Source organism: Schistocerca serialis, chromosome 12, assembly GCF_023864345.2.
Source record: "Schistocerca serialis cubense isolate TAMUIC-IGC-003099 chromosome 12, iqSchSeri2.2, whole genome shotgun sequence".
Taxonomy (NCBI): Eukaryota; Metazoa; Arthropoda; class Insecta; order Orthoptera; family Acrididae; genus Schistocerca; species Schistocerca serialis.
The window spans coordinates 155788855-155809860 of NC_064649.1; positions in this window are offsets into that span (position 1 = coordinate 155788855).

Here is a 21006-nt window from a genome sequence, read left to right on the forward strand (position 1 = left end):
GCAATATCTGTGTTTCATCGACGATATGAAGGTCCAAGGGATGCAGTAATCCTAAAGTGAAGCATCCGATTTTAAAACTGTTCTCACAGGAAAGGCACATAACATAGACAGTAAGAAGAGTAAGTATTCTTGTACTTAAGCCGGCATTGTGCCTTTTGTATTTAATTCCGATGAAATTTCTGTGTTTCATCGTCAATAAGAAGTTCCAAGGGATACAGTAAACCTGAAGTGAAGCATCGGAATCTAAAACAGGTCTCACAGGAAAGGTTCGAAACATAGACAGTAAGAAGAGTCAGTCTTTTTGTCCTTAAGTCGGCATTGTGCCCTTTGTATTTAGTTCTGATTTAATTTCTGTGTTTCATCGTCAATACGAAGGTCCAAGGGATACAGTAAACCTGAAGTGAAACATCGGAAACTAAAACTGGTCTCACAGGAAAGGTTCAAACCATAGACAGTAAGATGAGTTAGTCTTCTTGTACATAAGTTGGGATTGTGCCTTTTGTATTTAATTCCGATGCAATTCCTGTGTTTCTTTGTCAGTAAGAAGGTCCAAGGGATACAGTAAACCTGAAGTGAATCATCGATATCTAAAACTGGTCTCACAGGAAAGGCTCAAATCATAGAATGTCAGCAGAGTCAGACCTCTTGTACTGAAGTCGGCATTGTGCCTTTTGTATTTAATTCCGATAGAATTTCTGTGTTTCATCGTCAATGTGAAGGTCCAAGGGATACAGAAATTCTGAGGTGAAGCATCGGAATCTATTTTTTCAGCCTTTACTGTGAGACCAGTTTTAGACAGTAAGAAAAATCAGTCTTCTTGTACTTAAGGCGGCATTGTGCCTTTTGTATTTAATTCCGGTGCAATTTCTGTGTTTCATCGTCAATGTGAAGGTCCAAGGGATACAGAAAACCTGAAGTGAAGCATCGGGATCTAAAACTGGTCTCACAGGTAAGGCTCAAAACATAGACAGTAAGAAGAGTCCGTCATCTACATCTACATCTACATCTATACTCCGCGAGCCACCTTACGGTGTGTGGCGGAGGGTACTTATTGTACCACTATCTGATCCCCCCTTCCCTGTTCCATTCACGAATTGTGCGTGGAAAGAACGACTGCTTGTAAGTCTCCGTATTTGCTCTAATTTCTCGGATCTTTTCGTTGTGATCATTACGCGAGATATATGTGGGCGGTAGTAATATGTTGCCCATCTCTTCCCGGAATGTGCTCTCTCGTAATTTCGATAATAAACCTCTCCGTATTGCGTAACGCCTTTCTTGAAGTGTCCGCCACTGGAGCTTGTTCAGCATCTCCGTAACGCTCTCGCGCTGACTAAATGTCCCCATGACGAATCGCGCTGCTTTTCGCTGGATCATGTCTATCTCTTCTATTAATCCAACCTGGTAAGGGTCCCATACTGATGAGCAATACTCAAGAATCGGACGAACAAGCGTTTTGTAAGCTACTTCTTTCGTCGATGAGTCACATTTTCTTAGAATTCTTCCTATGAATCTCAACCTGGCGCCTGCTTTTCCCACTATTTGTTTTATGTGATCATTCCACTTCAGATCGCTCCGGATAGTAACTCCTAAGTATTTTACGGTCGTTACCGCTTCCAATGATTTACCACCTATGGCATAATCGTACTGGAATGGATTTCTGCCCCTATGTATGCGCATTATATTACATTTATCTACGTTTAGGGAAAGCTGCCAGCTGTCGCACCATGCATTAATCCTCTGCAGGTCCTCCTGGAGTACGTACGAGTCTTCTGATGTTGCTACTTTCTTGTAGACAACCGTGTCATCTGCAAATAGCCTCACGGAGCTACCGATGTTGTCAACTAAGGCATTTATGTATATTGTAAACAATAAAGGTCCTATCACGCTTCCCTGTGGTACTCCCGAAATTACCTCTACATCTGCAGATTTTGAACCGTTAAGAATGACATGTTGTGTTCTTTCTTCTAGGAAATCCTGAACCCAATCACAAACCTGGTCCGATATTCCGTAAGCTCGTATTTTTTTCACTAAACGTAAGTGCGGAACCGTATCAAATGCCTTCCTGAAGTCCAGGAATACGGCATCAATCTGGTCGCCAGTGTCTACGGCACTGTGAATTTCTTGGGCAAATAGGGCGAGCTGAGTTTCACATGATCTCTGTTTGCGGAATCCATGTTGGTTATGATGAAGGAGATTTGTATTATCTAAGAACGTCATAATACGAGAACACAAAACATGTTCCATTATTCTACAACAGATTGACGTAAGCGAAATAGGCCTATAATTATTCGCAACCGATTTATGACCCTTCTTGAAAATGGGAACGACCTGCGCTTTCTTCCAGTCGCTAGGTACTTTACGTTCTTCCAGCGATCTACGATAAATTGCTGATAGAAAGGGGGCAAGTTCTTTAGCATAATCACTGTAGAATCTTAAGGGTATCTCGTCTGGTCCGGATGCTTTTCCGCTACTAAGTGATAGCAGTTGTTTTTCAATTCCGATATCGTTTATTTCAATATTTTCCATTTTGGCGTCCGTGCGACGGCTGAAGTCAGGGACCGTGTTACGATTTTCCGCAGTGAAACAGTTTCGGAACACTGAATTCAGTATTTCTGCCTTTCTTCGGTCGTCCTCTGTTTCGGTTCCATCGTGGTCAACGAGTGACTGAATAGGGGATTTAGATCCGCTTACCGATTTTACATATGACCAAAACTTTTTAGGGTTCTTGTTTAGATTGTTTGCCAATGTTTTATGTTCGAATTCGTTGAATGCTTCTCTCATTGCTCTCTTTACGCTCTTTTTCGCTTCGTTCAGCTTTTCCTTATCAGCTATGATTCGACTACTCTTAAACCTATGATGAAGCTTTCTTTGTTTCCGTAGTACCTTTCGTACATGATTGTTATACCACGGTGGATCTTTCCCCTCGCTTTGGACCTTAGTCGGTACGAACTTATCTAAGGCGTACTTAAGTCGGCATTGTGCCTTTGGTATTTAATTCCGATGCAATTTCTTTATTTCATCGTCAATATGAATGCCCAAGGGATACAGAAAACCTGAAGTGAAGCATCGGAATCTTAAACTGGTCTCACAGGAAAGGGTCAAACATTGACAGTAAGAAGAGTCACTCATCTCGTACTCAAGTCGGCATTGTGCGTTTTGTATTTAATTCCGATGCAATTTCTGTGTTTCATCGACAATATGAAGGTCCAAGGGATGCAGTAAACCTGAAGTGAAGCATCGGAATTTAAAACTGTTCTCACAGGAACGGTTCAAAACATAGACAGTGCCGACTTAAGTGCAAGATGACTGACCATTCTCATTGTGCCTTTGGTATATAATTTTAATGCAATTTCTTTATTTAATTGTCAATATGAATGTAGAAGGGATACAGTAAACCTGAAGTGAAGCATCGGAATCTTAAACTGGTCTACCAGGAAAGGATCAAAGCATAGGCAGTAAGAAGAGAAATTCCTATTGTACTTAAGTCGGCATTGTTCCTTTTGCATTTAATTCCAATGCAATTTCTATCTTTCGTCGTCAATAAGAAGGTCCAAGGGATACAGTAAACCTGAACTGAAGGATCGATATGTAAACCTGATCTTACAGGAAAGGTTCAAATCAAAGAATGTAAGAAAGTCAGTCCTTTAGTACTTAAGTCGGCATTGTGCCTTTTGTAGTTAATTCCGATCCAATTTCTGAGTTCCGTCGTCAATAAGAAGGTCCAAGGGATACAGTAAACCTGAAGTGAAGCATCGGAATCTAATACTGGTCTCACAGGAAGGGCTCAGATCATACAATGTAAGAAGAGTCAGTCCTCTTGTACTTAAGTCAGCATTGTGCCTTTTGTAGTTATTTCCGATCCAATTTCTGTGTTTCGTCGTCAATAAGAAGGTCCAAGGGATACAGTAAACCTGAAGTGAAGCATCGGAATCTAAAACCGGTCTCACAGGAAGGGTTCAATACATAGACAGTAAGAGGAGACATTCCTCTTGTACTTAAGTCGGAATTGTGCCTTGTGTATTTAATTCCGATGCAATTTCTGTGTCTCATCCTCAACAAGAAGGTCCAAGGGACACGGTTTAGATATCGATGCTTCACATCGGGTTTACTTAGTCTTACAGGAAAGGCCCAAATCATAGTATGCATGAAGAGTCAGTCCTCTTGTACTAAAGTCGGCATTGTGCTTTTTATATTTAATTCCGATAGAATTTCTGTGTTTCATCGTCAATGTGAAGGTCCAAGGGATACAGAAATTCTGAGGTGAAGCATCGGAATCTAAAACTGGTCTCACAATAAAGGCTGAAAAAATAGACAGTAAGAAGTATCAGTCTTCTTGTACTTAAGTCGGCATTGTGCCTTTTGTAGTTAATTCCGATCCAATTTCTGTGTTTCGTCGTCAATACGAAGGTCCAAGGGATACAGTAAACCTGAAGTGAAGCATCGGAATCTAAAACCGGTCTCACAGGAAGGGTTCAATACATTGACAGAATGAAGAGTCAGTCTTCCTGTACTTAAACCGGCATTATGCCGTTTGTATTTAATTCCGATGCAATTGCTGTGTTTCATCGTCAATATGAAGGTCCAAAAGATACAGTAAACCTGAAGTGAAGGATCGGAATCTAAAGCAAGTCTCACAGGAAAGGTTCAAAACATAGACATTAAGAAGAGTCAGTCTTCTTGTACTTAAGTCGGCATTGTGCCTTTTGTATTTTATTCCGATGAAATTTCTGTGTTTCATCGTCAATGTGAAGGTCCAAGGGATACAGTAAACCTGAAGTGAAGCATCGGAATCTAAAACCGGTCTCACAGGAAGGGTTCAATACATTGACAGAATGGAGAGTCAGTCTTCCTGTACTTAAACCAGCATTATGCCGTTTGTACTTAATTCCAATGCAATTGCTGTGTTTCATCGTCAATATGAAGGTCCAAAAGATACAGTAAACCTGAAGTGAAGGATCGGAATCTAAAGCAAGTCTCACAGGAAAGGTTCAAAACATAGACATTAAGAAGAGTCAGTCTTCTTGTACTTAAGTCGGCATTGTGCCTTTTGTATTTTATTCCGATGAAATTTCTGTGTTTCATCGTCAATGTGAAGGTCCAAGGGATACAGTAAACCTGAAGTGAAGCATCGGAATCTAAAACCGGTCTCACAGGAAGGGTTCAATACATTGACAGAATGGAGTGTCAGTCTTCCTGTACTTAAACCAGCATTATGCCGTTTGTACTTAATTCCAATGCAATTGCTGTGTTTCATCGTCAATATGAAGGTCCAAAAGATACAGTAAATCTGAAGTGACGGATCGGAATCTAAAGCAAGTCTCACAGGAAAGGTTTAAACCATAGACAGTAAGAAGAGTGAGTCATCTTGTACTTAAGTCGGCATTGTGCCTTTTGTATTTAATTCCGATGAAATCTCTGTGTTTCATCGTCAATAAGAAGTTCCAAGGGATACAGTAAACCTGAAGTGAAGCATTGGAATCTAAAACAGGTCTCACAGGAAAGGTTCAAAACATAGACAGTAAGAAGAGTCAGTCTTTTTGTCCTTAAGTCGGCATTGTGCCCTTTGTATTTAGTTCTGATTTAATATCTGTGTTTCAGCGTCAATAAGTAGGTCCAAGGGATACAGTAAACTTGAAGTGAACCATCGGAATCTAAAACTGGTCTCTCAGGAACGGTTCAAAACATAGACAGTAAGAAGAGACATTCCTCTTGTACTTAAGTCGGCATTGTGCCTTTTGTATTTAATTTCGATGCAATTTCTGTGTTTCATCGTCAATAAGAAGGGCCAAGGGATACAGTAAACCTGAACTGAGGCATCGGAATCTAAAACTGGTCTCACAGGAAAGGTTCAAAGCAGAGACAGTAAGAAGATTCAGTCATCTTGCACTTACGTCGGCATTGTGTCTTTGGTATATAATTCCGATGCAATTTCTTTATTTAATCGTCAATATGAATGTAGAAGGGATACAGTAAACCTGAAGTTAAGCATCGGAATCTTAAACTGGTCTCTCAGGAACGGTTCAAAACATAGACAGTAAGAAGAGACATTCCTCTTGTACTTAAGTCGGCATTGTGCCTTTTGTATTTAATTTCGATGCAATTTCTGTGTTTCATCGTCAATAAGAAGGGCCAAGGGATACAGTAAACCTGAACTGAGGCATCGGAATCTAAAACTGGTCTCACAGGAAAGGCTCAAAACATATACATTAAGAAGAGTCAATCATCTTGCACTTATGTCGGCATTGTGCCTTTGGTATTTAATTCCGATGCAATTTCTTTATTTCATCGTCAATATGAATGTCCAAGGGATACAGTAAACTTGAAGTGAAGCATCGGAATCTTAAAGTGGTCTCACATTAAAGACTCAAAACATAGATGGTAAGAAGAGTCACTCCTCTTGTACTAAAGTCGGCATTGTGCGTTTTGTATTTAATTCCGATGCAATTTCTGTGTTTCATCGACAATATGAAGGTCCAAGGGATGCAGTAAACCTGAAGTGAAGCATCAGAATTTAAAACTATTCTCACAGGAAAGGCACAAAACTGTAACAGTTGTGTTACTAAATGTGACACTTCTGTCACTCAATGTAACTGCGTTTTCTCTTTTGATGCTGTCAATTGTCAGGATGAGCATACTAAAGCATTCTGTCAGGGTGAAAATATTAAATAAATTAACTTTTCTCTCTTAACAACATGTGGGCAGGGTGGGTTCTTCCTTGGCTCGGGTATGAGGTAGAATGAAACATCATTTTTACATAAGATAACTTTTATTGAAGATTTGTACAACTGTATCTTACGGGATGTTCTGGTTCGGAGAGCGGCAGCTATGTCGTTTGTGAAGTCTCCTGCTGCGGCAGCGGCGGCGCCGGCGGCGGCGGCGGCGGCGTCTGATTAGGCGTAGCGGTGTGTATCTCGTGTCGCCGTCTCGCCCAGTTGACTGGAGACGCGCAGCGCGAGGTGGCCCGTTTAATTATTGCGAGCGAAATCGTGCATGTGATGATACCTTTTGTGCGGCGTCCCAGTGTTTCTCTTCTCTAAGCGGCCGCGTGTGTTCTGCGTCGACCAGCGGAGCGGTGCGGCGGGAGAAGGCCAGTGTGGCGGACTCGAACCACGGACTCCCGCTTGCCAGTCTTCGGCTGTCAGCTCTTCATCCCAGATCACAGGTGACTACTTGATGTGAGGCCGTCTCCTTCCCATCGTCACGAGTCACCCGGTTATGTAAAAACCAGACTTTAAATACCTTTTAACTTCTGTCTTCTGGCGCCGCGGCTGTTGCTTGCTATTCCATTACAGTGGCGGACTTGGTGCGTCTGTGCATGAAGCAGTCTCTTCTTGCATGACGGTCTTCAGCACCGAAACTGACTGAAAACTACTGCTGCTCTTCTTTTCTTCCTTCTTCTCTCGTCTTCGTCCTCGTCCCCGTCTCCGTCTGCGTCTTCGTCCCCGTCTTCATCTGTCTTCATCTGTCGGGCCCACCGCGTCTCGCGTATTTATTCACTTCAGTTCACTGGAGGTGAACGACTTCACGGCCGTTGTCTCTTCTGTCACGTTGAAAAGCTTCTCGAAGAATCTTCTTAACTTCGGTCATTGGCTCTTGGAATGTAGGGGAGGGCCTCTGATCGCATGTGACGACTGAGAAACACGTGAGCCGGTCATTGCCTCTTCTGTCACGTTGAAAAGCTTCTCGAAGAGTCTTCTTAACGTCGGTCATTGGCTCTTGGGATGTAGGCAAGGGCCTTTGCTCACATGCAACAACTGAGAAACACGTGAGCGGGTGGGCGATGCCCTGACGGCTGAATCGACAGCGCTCGCTTATGTGGAACTTGCTGACTTCACGGTCATTGTCTCTTCTGCTCTGCTGTTGTGCCCGCTGTGTGCCAGTATGTAACTCTCCAAACAAAACCAAGTTTTCCATTTATATTCTAATTTCTAGTTCACTTTGATTTCACAACTTTATTTACTTAAGTACCACTCAACATTCCTCCACCCTTCGGAGAAATTCGCCCTCAAATTTACCACTCAACATTCCTCCACTCTTCACACGGAAAAAGCACAAGCACTGATAACTCTCGACTTAGAAGATTACACACGCTTCACATTAAGTATGTGGAAAATACTTTATCACTTTACAAAAGCACTGTACCGTCAGAAATCACATAGTTCCTACATAAATGGTTGTAATAAGTGTAACAAATCTTGATGACAAAGAATAAACAAAAAATAGATTTTGCACTTAGAAAATTACAGAGCAACAGCTGTTTAATCTACCCTATACTAATGCAAGAATATCTATTCCACAGTATTGTTTATGTTAACAAGAGACTGTTTAATAAAGAATGAAGTACAATAAACAATATTAATACACTAATGCTCAAAAGTAACTGCTGAAGTACACCAGTTAAGAGTGTGGTATCCAGTTAACAGGGATTAGATGAAGTGGTATATTATTATTTGGCTTATTTTTTCGTCTTAAATAAAAGAAAACTGTACAAAGCAGAAACACCAACACAAAGGTTCCATATATACCCGTTCCTAGCATTATAATTTTAGTTTTGCATTCACCTTTTAATTTTAAGACATGTTGCATCATAACATTGGCATCAGTTTTGCCTTGCTGTGAGTTTATGACTTCAGAAGGCAACTGTCAAGGGAGTCATTGAGGTAGGATAGGTTTTGTGTAGGAAATGCTTGCATGGCGTTTTCTGAAAAAAGCAAACAACATGGTCATGAACCTACAAACCTAGTTAAAACAAAAACAAAGAAAAGAAGGAATACATTGTTAGCTACAAGATCTACATGTTTCTACATTCAACATTTCTTTCTTAAAAAATAAACCATTATAATTTATTAATTATTTACATTTGTATACTGTCCACAGTCTACTAAGATTCAACTAGGACATTCGCACCCTTGAACGAAGATTGTATGGTTCCATGTCTGTATGTTGTGCTGGCGTGGCCACTCTTTTTCCTTTACGGGAACTTCCTCCAACCTTCGGAAAAGCAGACACTATTGTTGAAGGAATTACATCTGGAGCGCCCTTAAAAGGTTTCAAACGACTTGCATGCACAATGGTAGTTCGGGTGGGCAGTTGCAATTTAACGTTGACTGGTGACGTGATCTCAATAATTTGATAAGGACCTCTGTAGTTTGTTACAAATTTCTTCGTTTTTCCTTTCGCTATGTAAGGAGTTGAAAGCATAACCCACTGACCGATTTTGTAATTTGGATATTTAGCTTGGGTATTACCTAATTTTTCCTGTCGTTCCAAAGCCTTTGTATTAGATTTTTGAACCTTTTTCCATACATCCTTCATCATTCGACTGAAATCTCTTACTGTTTCTCCGACTTTTCCGTTTTTCTGCCTGATTACATCAAAAGGGGACGGCATTTTTTTCCCATAGACCACTTCATAAGGTGACATGCCAGTTGCTTCATGCGTTTTGGCGTTGTATACCGACACGATTATTGGTAAATACGTATCCCAATTAGAATGTTGTTCGTTAATATAATAACTAAGCATCTTGCCAATTGTCCGATGAACTCTTTCTGTGCACCCGTTGCACTGAGGGTGTAACGGAGTTGTGCGTAATTTGCGTATTTTCAATAAGTGGCATAGCTGTTTCATTAATTCAGACATAAAATTAGATCCCTGATCTGTGATAATAGCTTCAGGTACGCCAAATGTAAGTATCCAGTTGTTAACTATAGCTTGGGCAACTGTATTTGCTTGCTGATCTGGGAGACTCACCATAGCTAGATAGCGTGAAAAGTGATCGACAATTGTAAGAACATACTTATTACCAGCAGGTGTTTTATGAAATGGCCCGTAGAGATCCATTCCGCAGATTTGAAATGGACATGAAGCCTCGGGGAGCCTCTGTAAGGGTATTTTTGAACGAGAAAGTTCAGCTCGTTGTGCGCACGCAATGCAATTACGAACGTACTGCGCAACATCCTGCTTTCTGGTTTGCCACCAAAATCGCTCTGCTACACGTCTTTCGGTTGTCCGCTGTCCACCGTGTCCTGCAAGGATATGATCGTGGGCCTCTGCCATTATTTCTTGTCTAAGGTGTTGGGGAACAACAATTCAAGGTCCAAGTTTTGTTTTACGGCATAATACACCATCTTCAAAGCAAAATTGTTTTTGAGTTGCGTATTTTTTACATTCTGTATCCTCGTCTTGTGCCTTTCTCCAGTCCTCAGTATCTCGGCCTGTTGCTTCCAAAAGTGCTATTTTCCGACTTAGGCAATCTGCATTCGTGTGTTTTTTGCCTGGTTTATGGATAACTTCGAAATCCATTTCGGAAAGACATAGGGCCCAACGGTAAGACGACTAGATGGATCCTTTAATCCAAGCAACCATTTTAAAGCTGCGTGGTCTGTAATAACCTTGAATTTTCTACCATACAAGTAGCATTTAAAGTATTTGATACCATAAATAACACTTAACAATTCTTTCTCCGTTGTGGACTAATTTCTTTCTGCCTTTGTTAGTTGTCTCGAAGCATAGGCTATGGGGTGTTCCGCGCCATTAATATTCTGACTCAAAACAACTCCTACTGAATGACCACTTGCGTCACAGGATAAAATAAATTCTTTGTTATAATCTGGGTAGGCTAATACTGGACTGTGTGTTACCTTATCTTTAAGGGTTTGAAATGCTGATTCACAATCTTCAGACCAATGAAATTTTGCACCCTTTTTCAATAATTGGGTTAAGGGTCGGGCAATTTCAGCAAAATTTTGAACACATTTTCGGTAATACGATGCGAGACCAATGAAACTTCGAACCTCCTTAACGCGTTGTGGGGTTGGGAAGTCCTTAACTGCCGAAATTAATCGAGGATCTGTTTTAATTCCTTTTTCGCTAATGACATGCCCTAGGTATGTAACCTCTGTCAATGCAAAAGTATATTTTTCCATATTTAATGTTAATTTAGCTTTTCTAAGTCTCTGAAAAACATTACGCAGACGCACAGCATGTTCATTAATGTCTCTGGAGAATACAATAATATCATCTAGATATACACAACATTGCTGAGTTTTGAGTCCTCGCAATACTCCATCGAGTAGTCTTTGAAAAGTTGCTGGTGCATTTTTCAAACAGAAAGGCATTCTTTTAAATTGCCAGTGGCCTCCAGGGGTAGAAAATGCTGTTTTATGCCTATCTTCAGGAGCAACTTCCAATTGATGATATCCGCTACGTAAATCGATTGTTGAAAAGTATTTACTGTTACCCAAACTGTCAATGATATCTGTAATGTTTGGAAGAGGATAAACATCTGAGATAGTTTGTTTGTTAAGGTGTCTGTAGTCACAACAAAATCTATATCGTTTCGTACCGTCGGGAGACTTCTTTGGAATAATTACAATATTTGAATTATAAGGTGAATCAGAATATTCTATAATTCCATCTTTTAGATGCTGTTCCAAAAATTCATCCAGTACTGGCTGTAAGTGATACGGAACTCTATAAGGCTTCCTATAAACTGGGGGGATATTTCCTGTTGGGATCCTATGCTGTGTGATGTCTGTTGCTGGCAATGGACCTTCTGCATTAAATAAATCTTGGAACTCAACTAGAACTACTTCTATCGTGTCTCTATCCTTTCCTTTCAAATGCTCAATCTTCTGGCGCAATGCGGTTTTATAGGCGTCTGGTTTCTGACCATCATTAATATGTGACCAAATGAAAACTTCTTCTTGAAAAGTACTGACTGTAGCTACTAATATTCCCTTATGCAACTCTTTGTCCTCCACTCCGAAATTGTCATTATGTACCGGTACTTTACTTTCTCCCTCAACGTCTTGAACCCGTACAACACTCCTACGTACAAAACAATGTGATACATCTAATTCCTCATTTTCCTCTAAAGGCTCTATTAGACACACTGTATCTGTAGGTACTTCGTGGTCAACGGTCATCCAGAGAAGTTTTCCTGAGCCAGATGGTATCTGATCCCGCGAATCAACCTTCAAGGACGTTGCACGCAGTATAGTTGATTTCGCCTTCCTGTTAGGGAAATCTTGCGGCAGAGGGCCCTTTGCAGCGGTGTCACCTAGCTGAAACACTATTCCGCTAAGTTCTACAGTTTGCTGTCTGAGGTCGATTTTAGCGTGATGTTTATTCAGGAAATCCAACCCTAGGATCGCGTCGTACCCGTCAGTTACCTTTGTTACCACTTCTACATCTTCATCATATTGTACACCATGAATATAGAAAATAAATGATGTACATCCTAATGACTTAACTGTACCTCCTCCTACTCCACGCAATCTATACCTTGGAGCGTCATATATCTTTTCTCCAATACATTCATTACTTACTATTGATACGTTTGCGCCTGTATCCACCAGTATCCTTGCCTCTTTATCCTGTATGGTAGCAGATAACCAGCATTCCGCCTTCACATTCGCCTTAATGGCATGAAATTTTATTGGGAACACCTGGCGGCGGCTCCGACATTCCCGTTTGAGTTTAACTGATTTCTATTTCCAAAAACTTTCTTAGACCTGCATTCCTTGAATGTGTGACCTATTCTTTGACAATTAGTGCTTTGAGGTTGTCTGCAATTTTTTGCTATGTGTCCCTGTCGATCGCACCTAAAACGTCGTACTCCTGCTGAAAATATATTTCGCTTCTCCTTGTATCTGGTGGCAATGTCAATTTCTTCAAAAGCTGTCGCCACAGATACAGCTTCTGCTAAATTTTTAGGAAACTCTGCCCTGACACGACGGGACGTTTCAGGAGGTAACCCACGTAAAAATGTATCCAGAGCTCTATCTTCTGCCTCTTGTAAAATAACCTTATTTGCTTCATCACTAGTTGTCAACTGATAGGTGTTAATATTAACTTTTCTAATCCTATCTACAAAGCTTTCTAACGACTCGTTTTGCCTCTGAGTGACAGTGTTTAATTTTTCCCTATAAAATCTACAGCTGTTCTGTTTTTGAAAACGTTTAAGCAATCCTTTCTTCAATTCCTCAAATGTTGGAGCATTCCGTAATTCTTCATGGTATAAGACGTGTGCTTTAGCCTCTCCTGTCAATCTTAACTTTGTCATTTGTAAGAGCTGTTCATCTGACCATGATCCTAACTTTGCAGCTGCTACTAAATCATCAAAAAAGGCTGTTATGTCCTCGCCAGGTTTACCTGAAAAAGGAGTTACTAAGGCTGCTGCTGAGTAATCTAGGGTGGGAGGGATTGAACTGGTTTGCCTAACCTCACACAACTGCTTAAATAATGCATTATTATCACCTTTAAGCTGTTCTATCTGATTAACTAAGATCCAAATAGCTTCCTCAGTAGAAACCGCTTGTGGTGCTGACTCTGACTTTGTACGATTTCGTGTCATCATTTTACAAACTGTTAGTTACACAATCTTACTACACTGAATGCAAAAGATGTTTAAATATTTCCGACAAACTCTTAAAATCATGAGAGAAAATACACTTCTAAATAAAGAAAATATTACGACTGCTATGCAAACCTCTATCCCTTCACACATTAAAAAATACTAACTGGGGACCTTTAGTGACTGTCATTCACACCTCATATTGAGCCAAGGGTTTTTTCTCTGACACCAAATGTAACAGTTGTGTTACTAAATGTGACACTTCTGTCACTCAATGTAACTGGGTTTTCTCTTTGGATGCTGTCAATTGTCAGGATGAGCATCCTAATGCATTCTGTCAGGGTGAAAATATTAAATAAATTAACTTTTCTCTCTTAACAACATGTGGGCAGGGTGGGTTCTTCCTTGGCTCGGGTATGAGGTTGAAAGAAACATCATTTTTACATAAGATAACTTCTATTGAAGATTTGTACAACTGTATCTTACGGGATGTTCTGGTTCGGAGAGCGGCAGCTATGTCGTTTGTGAAGCCTCCTGCTGCGGCAGCGGCGGCGGCGGCGGCGGCGGCGTCTGATTACGCGTAGCGGTGTGTATCTCGTGTCGCCGTCTCGCCCAGTTGACTGAAGACGCGCAGCGCGAGGTGGCCCGTTTAATTATTGCGAGCGAAATCGTGCATCGGATGATACCTTGGGTGCGGCGTCCCAGTGTTTCTCTTCTCTAAGCGGCCGCGTGTGTTCTGCGTCGGCCAGCGGAGTGGTGCGGCGGGAGAAGGCCAGTGTGGCGGACTCGAACCACGGACTCCCGCTTGCCAGTCTTCGGCTGTCAGCTCTTCATCCCAGCTCACAGGTGACTACTTGATGTGAGGCCGCCTCCTTCCCGTCGTCACGAGTCACCTGGTTATGTAAAAACCAGACTTCAAATATCTTTTAACTTCCGTCTTCTGGCGCCGCGGCTGCTGCTTGCTATTCCATTACAGCGGCGGACTTGGTGCGTCTGTGAATGAAGCAGTCTCTTCTTGCATGACGGTCTTCTGCATCGAAACTGACTGAAAACTACTGCTGCTCTTCTTTTCTTCTGTCGTCTCTCGTCTTCGTCTCCGTCCCCGTCTCTTTCTTCGTCTTCGTCCCCGTATTCATCTATATTCATCTGTCGGGCCCACCGCGTCTCGCGTATTTATTCACTTCAGTTCACTGGAGGTGAACGACTTCACGGCCATTGCCTCTTCTGTCACGTTGAAAAGCTTCTCGAAGAATCTTCTTAACGTCGGTCATTGGCTCTTGGGATGTAGGCGAGGGCCTTTGCTCACATGCGACAACTGAGAAACACGAGAGCCGGTCGGGCGATGCCCTGACGGCTGAATCGACAGTGCCCGCTTATGTGGAACTTGCTGACTTCACGGTCATTCTCTCATCTGCTCTGCTGTTGTGCCCGCTGTGTGCCAGTATGTAACTCTCCAAATTAAACCAAGTTTTCCATTTATATTCTAATTTATAGTTCACTTTGATTTCACTACTTTATTTACTTAAGTACCACTCAACAACGATGAAACACAGAAATTGCATCGGAATGAAATACAAAAGGCACAATGCCGACTTAAGTACAAGAAGACTGACTCTTCTTACTGTCTATGTTTTGAACCTTTCCTCTGAGACCAGTTTTAAATTCCGATGCTTCACTTCAGGTTTACTGTATCCCTTGGTCCTTCTTATTGACGATGAAACACAGAAATTGCATCGGAATTAAATACAAAAGGCACAATGCCGACTTAAGTACAAGAAGACTGACTCTTCTTACATTCTATGATTTGAGCCTTCCTGTGATACCAGTTTTAGATTCCGATGCTTCACTTAAGGGTTTACTGTATTCCTTGGACCTTCTTATTGACGTTGAAACACAGAAATTGCATCGGAATTAAATACAAAAGGCACAATGCCCACTAAAGTACAAGAGGACTGACTCTTCTTACATTCTATGATTAAAGCCTTTCCTGTGAGACCGGTTTTAGATTCCGATTCTTCACATCAGGTTAACTGTATCAGTTGGACCTTCTTATTGACGATGAAACACAGAAATTGCATCGGAATGAAAGACAAAAGGCACAAAGCCGACTTATGTACAAGAAGAATGACTCTTCTTACTTTCTATGTTTTGAACCTTTCCTGTGAGACCAGTTTTAGATTCCGATGCTTCACTTCAAGTTTACTGTATCCCTTTCGACCATCTTATTGATGACAAAACACAGAAATTGCATTGGAATTAAATACAAAAGGCACAATGCCGACTTGAGTACAAGAATACTGACTCTTCTTACTGTCTATGATTTGAGCCTTTCCTGTGAGACCAGTTTTAGATTCCGATGCTTCACTTCAAATTTGTTGTATCCCTTGGACCATGATATTGACGAAGAAACCCAGAAATTGCATCGGAATTAAATACAAAAGGCACAATGCCGACTTAAGTACAATAGGACTGACTCTTCTTACATTCTATGATGTGAACCTTTCCTGTGAGACCAGATTTAGATATCGATGCTTCACTTCAGGTTCACTATATTTCTTGGACTTTCTTATTAACGATGAAACACAGAAATTGCATCGGAAATAAATACAAAAGGCACAATGCCGACTTAAGTACAAGAGGAATGATTCTTCTTACATTCTATGATTTCAACCTTTCCTGTGAGACCAGTTTTAGAATCCGGTGCTTCACTTCAGGTATACTCTATCCCTTGGACCTTCTTCTTGACGATGAAACACAGAAATTGCATCGGAATTAAATACAAAAAGCACAATGCCGACTTCAGTACAAGACGACTGACTCTTATTACATTCAATGATTTGTCCCTTTCCTGTGAGACCAGTTTTAGATATCGATGCTTCACTTCAGGTTTACTGCATCCCTTGGACACTCTTATTAACGACGAAACACAGAAATTGCATCGGAATTAAATACAAAAAGCAAAATGCCGATTTAAGTACATGAGGAATGATTCGTCTTACATTCTATGATTTGAACCTTTCCTGTGAGACTAGTTTTAGAATCCGGTGCTTCTCTTCAGGTCTACTGTATCCCTTGGATCTTCTTATTGACGATGAAACACAGAAATTGCATCGGAATTAAATAAAAAAGGCACAATGCCGACTTAAGTACAAGAGGACTGAATCTTCTTACATTCTATGATTTGAACCTTTTCTGTGAGACCAGTTACCATTCCGATGCTTCACTTCAGATTTACTGTATAACTTGGAGCTTCTTACTGACGATGAAACACAGAAATTGCATCGGAATTACATACAAAATGCACAATGCCTTCTTAAGTACAAGAAGACTGACTCTTCTTATTGTCTATGCTTTGATCCTTTCCTGTGAGACCAGTTTTAGATACCGATGCTTGACTTCAGATTCACTGAATCGTTTGGACTTTCTTATTGATGAAGAAACACAGAAATAGCATCGGAATTAAATACAAAAGGCACAATGGCGACTTAAGTACAAGAAGACTGACTCTTCTTACATTCTATGATTTGAACCTTTCCTGTGAGACCAGTTTTAGCTTCCTATGCTTTACTTCAGGTTTACTGTATCCCTTGGACCTTCGTATTGACGATGAAACACGGAAATTGCATCGGAATTAAATACAAAACGCACAATGTCGACATAAGTACACGAACACTGGCTCTTCTTACTATATATGCTTTGAGGCTTTCCTGTGAGACCAGTTTTATACTCTGATGCTTCACTTCGGGTTTACTTTGACCCTTGGACCTTCATAGTGACCATGAAACACAGAAATTGCATCGGATTTAAATACAAAAGGCCCAATTCCGATTTAAATACAACAGGACTGTCTCTTCTTACTGTCTATGTTTTGAACCTTTCCTGTGAGACCAGTTTTAGATTCCGAATCTTCACCTCAGGTTTACTGTATCACTTAGACCTTTATTTTGACGATGAAACACAGAAATTAAATCGGAATTAAATACGAAAGGCACAATGCCGACTGAAGTACAAGAAGACTGACATTTCTAACATTCTATGATTTGAGCCTTTGCTGTGAGACCAGTTTTAGATTCCGATGCTTCACTTCAATTTTACTGTATAACTTTGACCTTCTTATTGACTATGAAACACAGAAATTGCATCGGAATTAAATACGATAGGCACAATGCCGACTTAAGTACAAGAGGACTGACTCTTCTTACTGTCTATGGTTTGAAACTTTCCTGTGAGACCAGTTTTAGATACCGATGCTTCACTTTAGGTTTTCTGTATCCCTTGGACCTTCTTATAGACGATGAGACTCAGAAATTGCATCGGAATTAAATACAAAAGGCACAATGCCGACTTAAGTACAAGAGGACTAACTCTTCTTACTTTCTATGATTAGAGCATTTCCTGCGAGATCAGTTTTAGAGTTCGATGCTTCACTTCACGTTTACTGTATCCTTTGGACCTTCTTACTGACGATGAAACGCAGAAATTGCATTGGAATTAAATACAAAAGCACAATGCCGACTTAAGTACAACAGGAATGTCTCTTCTTACATTCTATGATTTGAGCCTATCCTGTGAGACCAGTTTCAGATATCGATGCTTCACTTCATGTTTACTGTATCCCTTGGACCTTCATACTGACTATGAAACACAAAAATTGCATCTGAATTAAATACAAAATGCACAATGCCGATGTAAGCACAAGAGGACAAGTCTTCACCCTGTATAAGTTTGAGCCTTTCCTATGTGACCAGTTTTAGATTCCGAAGCATCACTTCAGGTTTACAGTATTCCTTGGAGCTTCTTATTGACGATTAAACACAGAAATTGCATTGGAATTAAATAGAAAAGGCAAAATGCCGACTTAAGTACAAGAACACTGACTCTTCTTACTGTCTATGTTTTGGATTTTTCCTGTGAGACCAGTTTTAGATTCCGATGCTTCACTTTAGGTTTTCTGCATCCCATGGACCTTCTTATTGACGGTGAAACACAGAAATTGCATCGGAATTAAATACAAAAGGCACAATGAAGACTTAAGTACAAGAGGACTGACTCTTCTAACTTTCTATGATTAGAGCCTTTCCTGCGAGATCAGTTTTAGATTCCGATGCTTCACTTAAGGTTAATGTATCCATTGGACCTTCATACTGACAATGAAACGCAGAAATTGCATTGGAATTAAATACAAAACGCACAAAGCCGACTTAAGTACAAGAGGACTGACTCTTCTTACATGCTATGATTTGAGCCTCTCCTGTTAGACCAGTTTTAGATATCGATGCTTCACTTCAGGTTCAATGTAGCCCTTGGACCTTCTTATTGACGATGAAACACAGAAATTGAATCGGAATTAAATACATAAAGCACAGTGCCGACTTAGGTACAAGTAGACACACTCTTCTTACTGTCTATGCTTTGAACCTTTCCCGTGAGACCAGTTTTCGATTCCGATGCTTCACTTCAGGTTTACTGTATCCCTTGGACCTTCTTATTGACGATGAAACACAGATATTGCATAGGAATTAAATACAAAAGGCACAATGCCGACTGAAGTACAAGAAGACTGTCTTCTAATACTCTCTATGCTTTGAACCTTTCCTGTGAGACCAGATTTAGATTCCGATGCTTCACTTCAGCTTTACTGTATTCCTTGGACCTTCTTATTGACGATGAAACACAGAAATTGCGTAGGATTTAAATACAAAAAGCACAATGCCGACTGAAGTACAAGAGGACTGACTCTTCTTACTGTCTATGGTTTGAAACTTTCCTGTGTGACCAGTTTTAGATTCCGATGCTTCACTTCAGGTTCACTGTATCCTTTGGACCTTCTTATTGACGATGAAACACAGAAATTACATCGGCATTAAATACAAAACGCACAATGACGACTTAAGTACAAAAGGACTGGTCCTTCTTACTGTCTATGTTTTGAGCCTTTCCTGTGAGACCAGTTTATAGATTTTGATGCTTCACTGTAGGTTTACTGTATCCCTTTTACTCTCATATTGACGATGAAACACAGAAATTGCATCGGAATTAAATACAAAATTCACAATTCCGATTTAAGTACAAGAGAACTGTCTCATCTTACTGTCTATGTTTTGAGCCTTTCTGTGAGAAGAGTTTTAGATTCCGATGCACACTTCAGGCTTACTGTATTCCTTGGACCTTCTTATTGACGATGAAACACAGAAATTAAATCGGAATTAAATACGAAAGGCACAATGCCGACTTAAGTACATGTAAACTGACTCTTCTTACTGTCCATGTTTTGAACCTTTCCTGTGAGACTAGTTATAGATTCCGACGCTTCACTTCAGGTTTTCTGTATCCCTTGGACCTTTATATTGACGATGAAACACAGAAATTGCATCGAAATTAAATACAAAAGGCAAAATGCCGATGTAAGTACAAGAAGACTGAGGCTACTTCCTGTATAAGTTTTGAGCCTTTCCTGTGTGACCAGTTTTATATCCCGATGCTTCACTTCAAGTTTTCTGCATCCCTTGGACCTTCATATTGACGATGAAACACAGAAATTGTATCGGAATAATATACAAATGGCAATATGCCGACTGAAGTACAGGAAGACTGATTCTTATTGCTGTCTAAGTTTTGAGCATTTCCTGTGTGACCAGTTTTAGATTTCGATGCTTCACTTAAGTTTTACTGTATCCCTTTTACCTGCATATAGACTATGAAACACAGAAATTGCATCGGAATTAAATACAAAAGGAACAATGCCGACTTAAGTACGAGAGGACCGACTCTTCTTACATTCTATGATTTGAACCTTTCCTGTGAGCCCAGTTTTAGATATTAATGCTTCACTTGAGGTTTACTGTATCCCTTGGACCTTGTTATTGACGATGAAACGCAGAAATTGCATCGGAATTAAATACAAAAGGCACAATGCGACTTAAGTACTAGAAGACTGACTCTACTTACTGTCTATGCTTTGAACCTTTCCTGTGAGACCAGTTTTTGATTCCGATGCTTCACATCACGTTGACTGTACCCGTTGGACCTTCTTATTGACGATCAAATACAGAAATTGCATCGGAATTAAATACAAAAGGCACAATGCCGACTTAAGTACAAGAAAACTGACTCCTCTTACTGTCTATGTTTTGAACCTTCCTGTGAGACCAGTTTTAGATTCCAATGCATTACATCAGGTTCGCTGTATCCCTTTGACCTTCTTATTCACGATGAAACACAGAAATTGAATCGGCATTAAATAAAAAAGGGACAATGCCGACTTAAGTACAAGAGGACTGACTCATCTTACATTCTATGTTTTGAGCCTTTCCTTTGAGACCAGTTTTAGATATCGATGCTTCACATCAGGTTTACAGTATCCCTTGGACCTTCTTATTGACGATGAAACACAAATAGCATCGGAATTAAATACAAAGGGCACAATGCCGAATTAAGTACAAGAGACTGACTCTTCTTACATTCTATGAGAAGGTCATTTCCTGTGGGACCAGTTTTAGATTCCGATCCTTAACTTCAGGTTTCCTGTATCCGTTGGATCCTCATATTAACGATGAAACAGAGAAATTGCATCGGAATTAAATGCAAAAGGCACAAAGTCGACTTAAGTACAAGTAGACTGACTCTTCTTACTGTCTATGCTTTGAAAC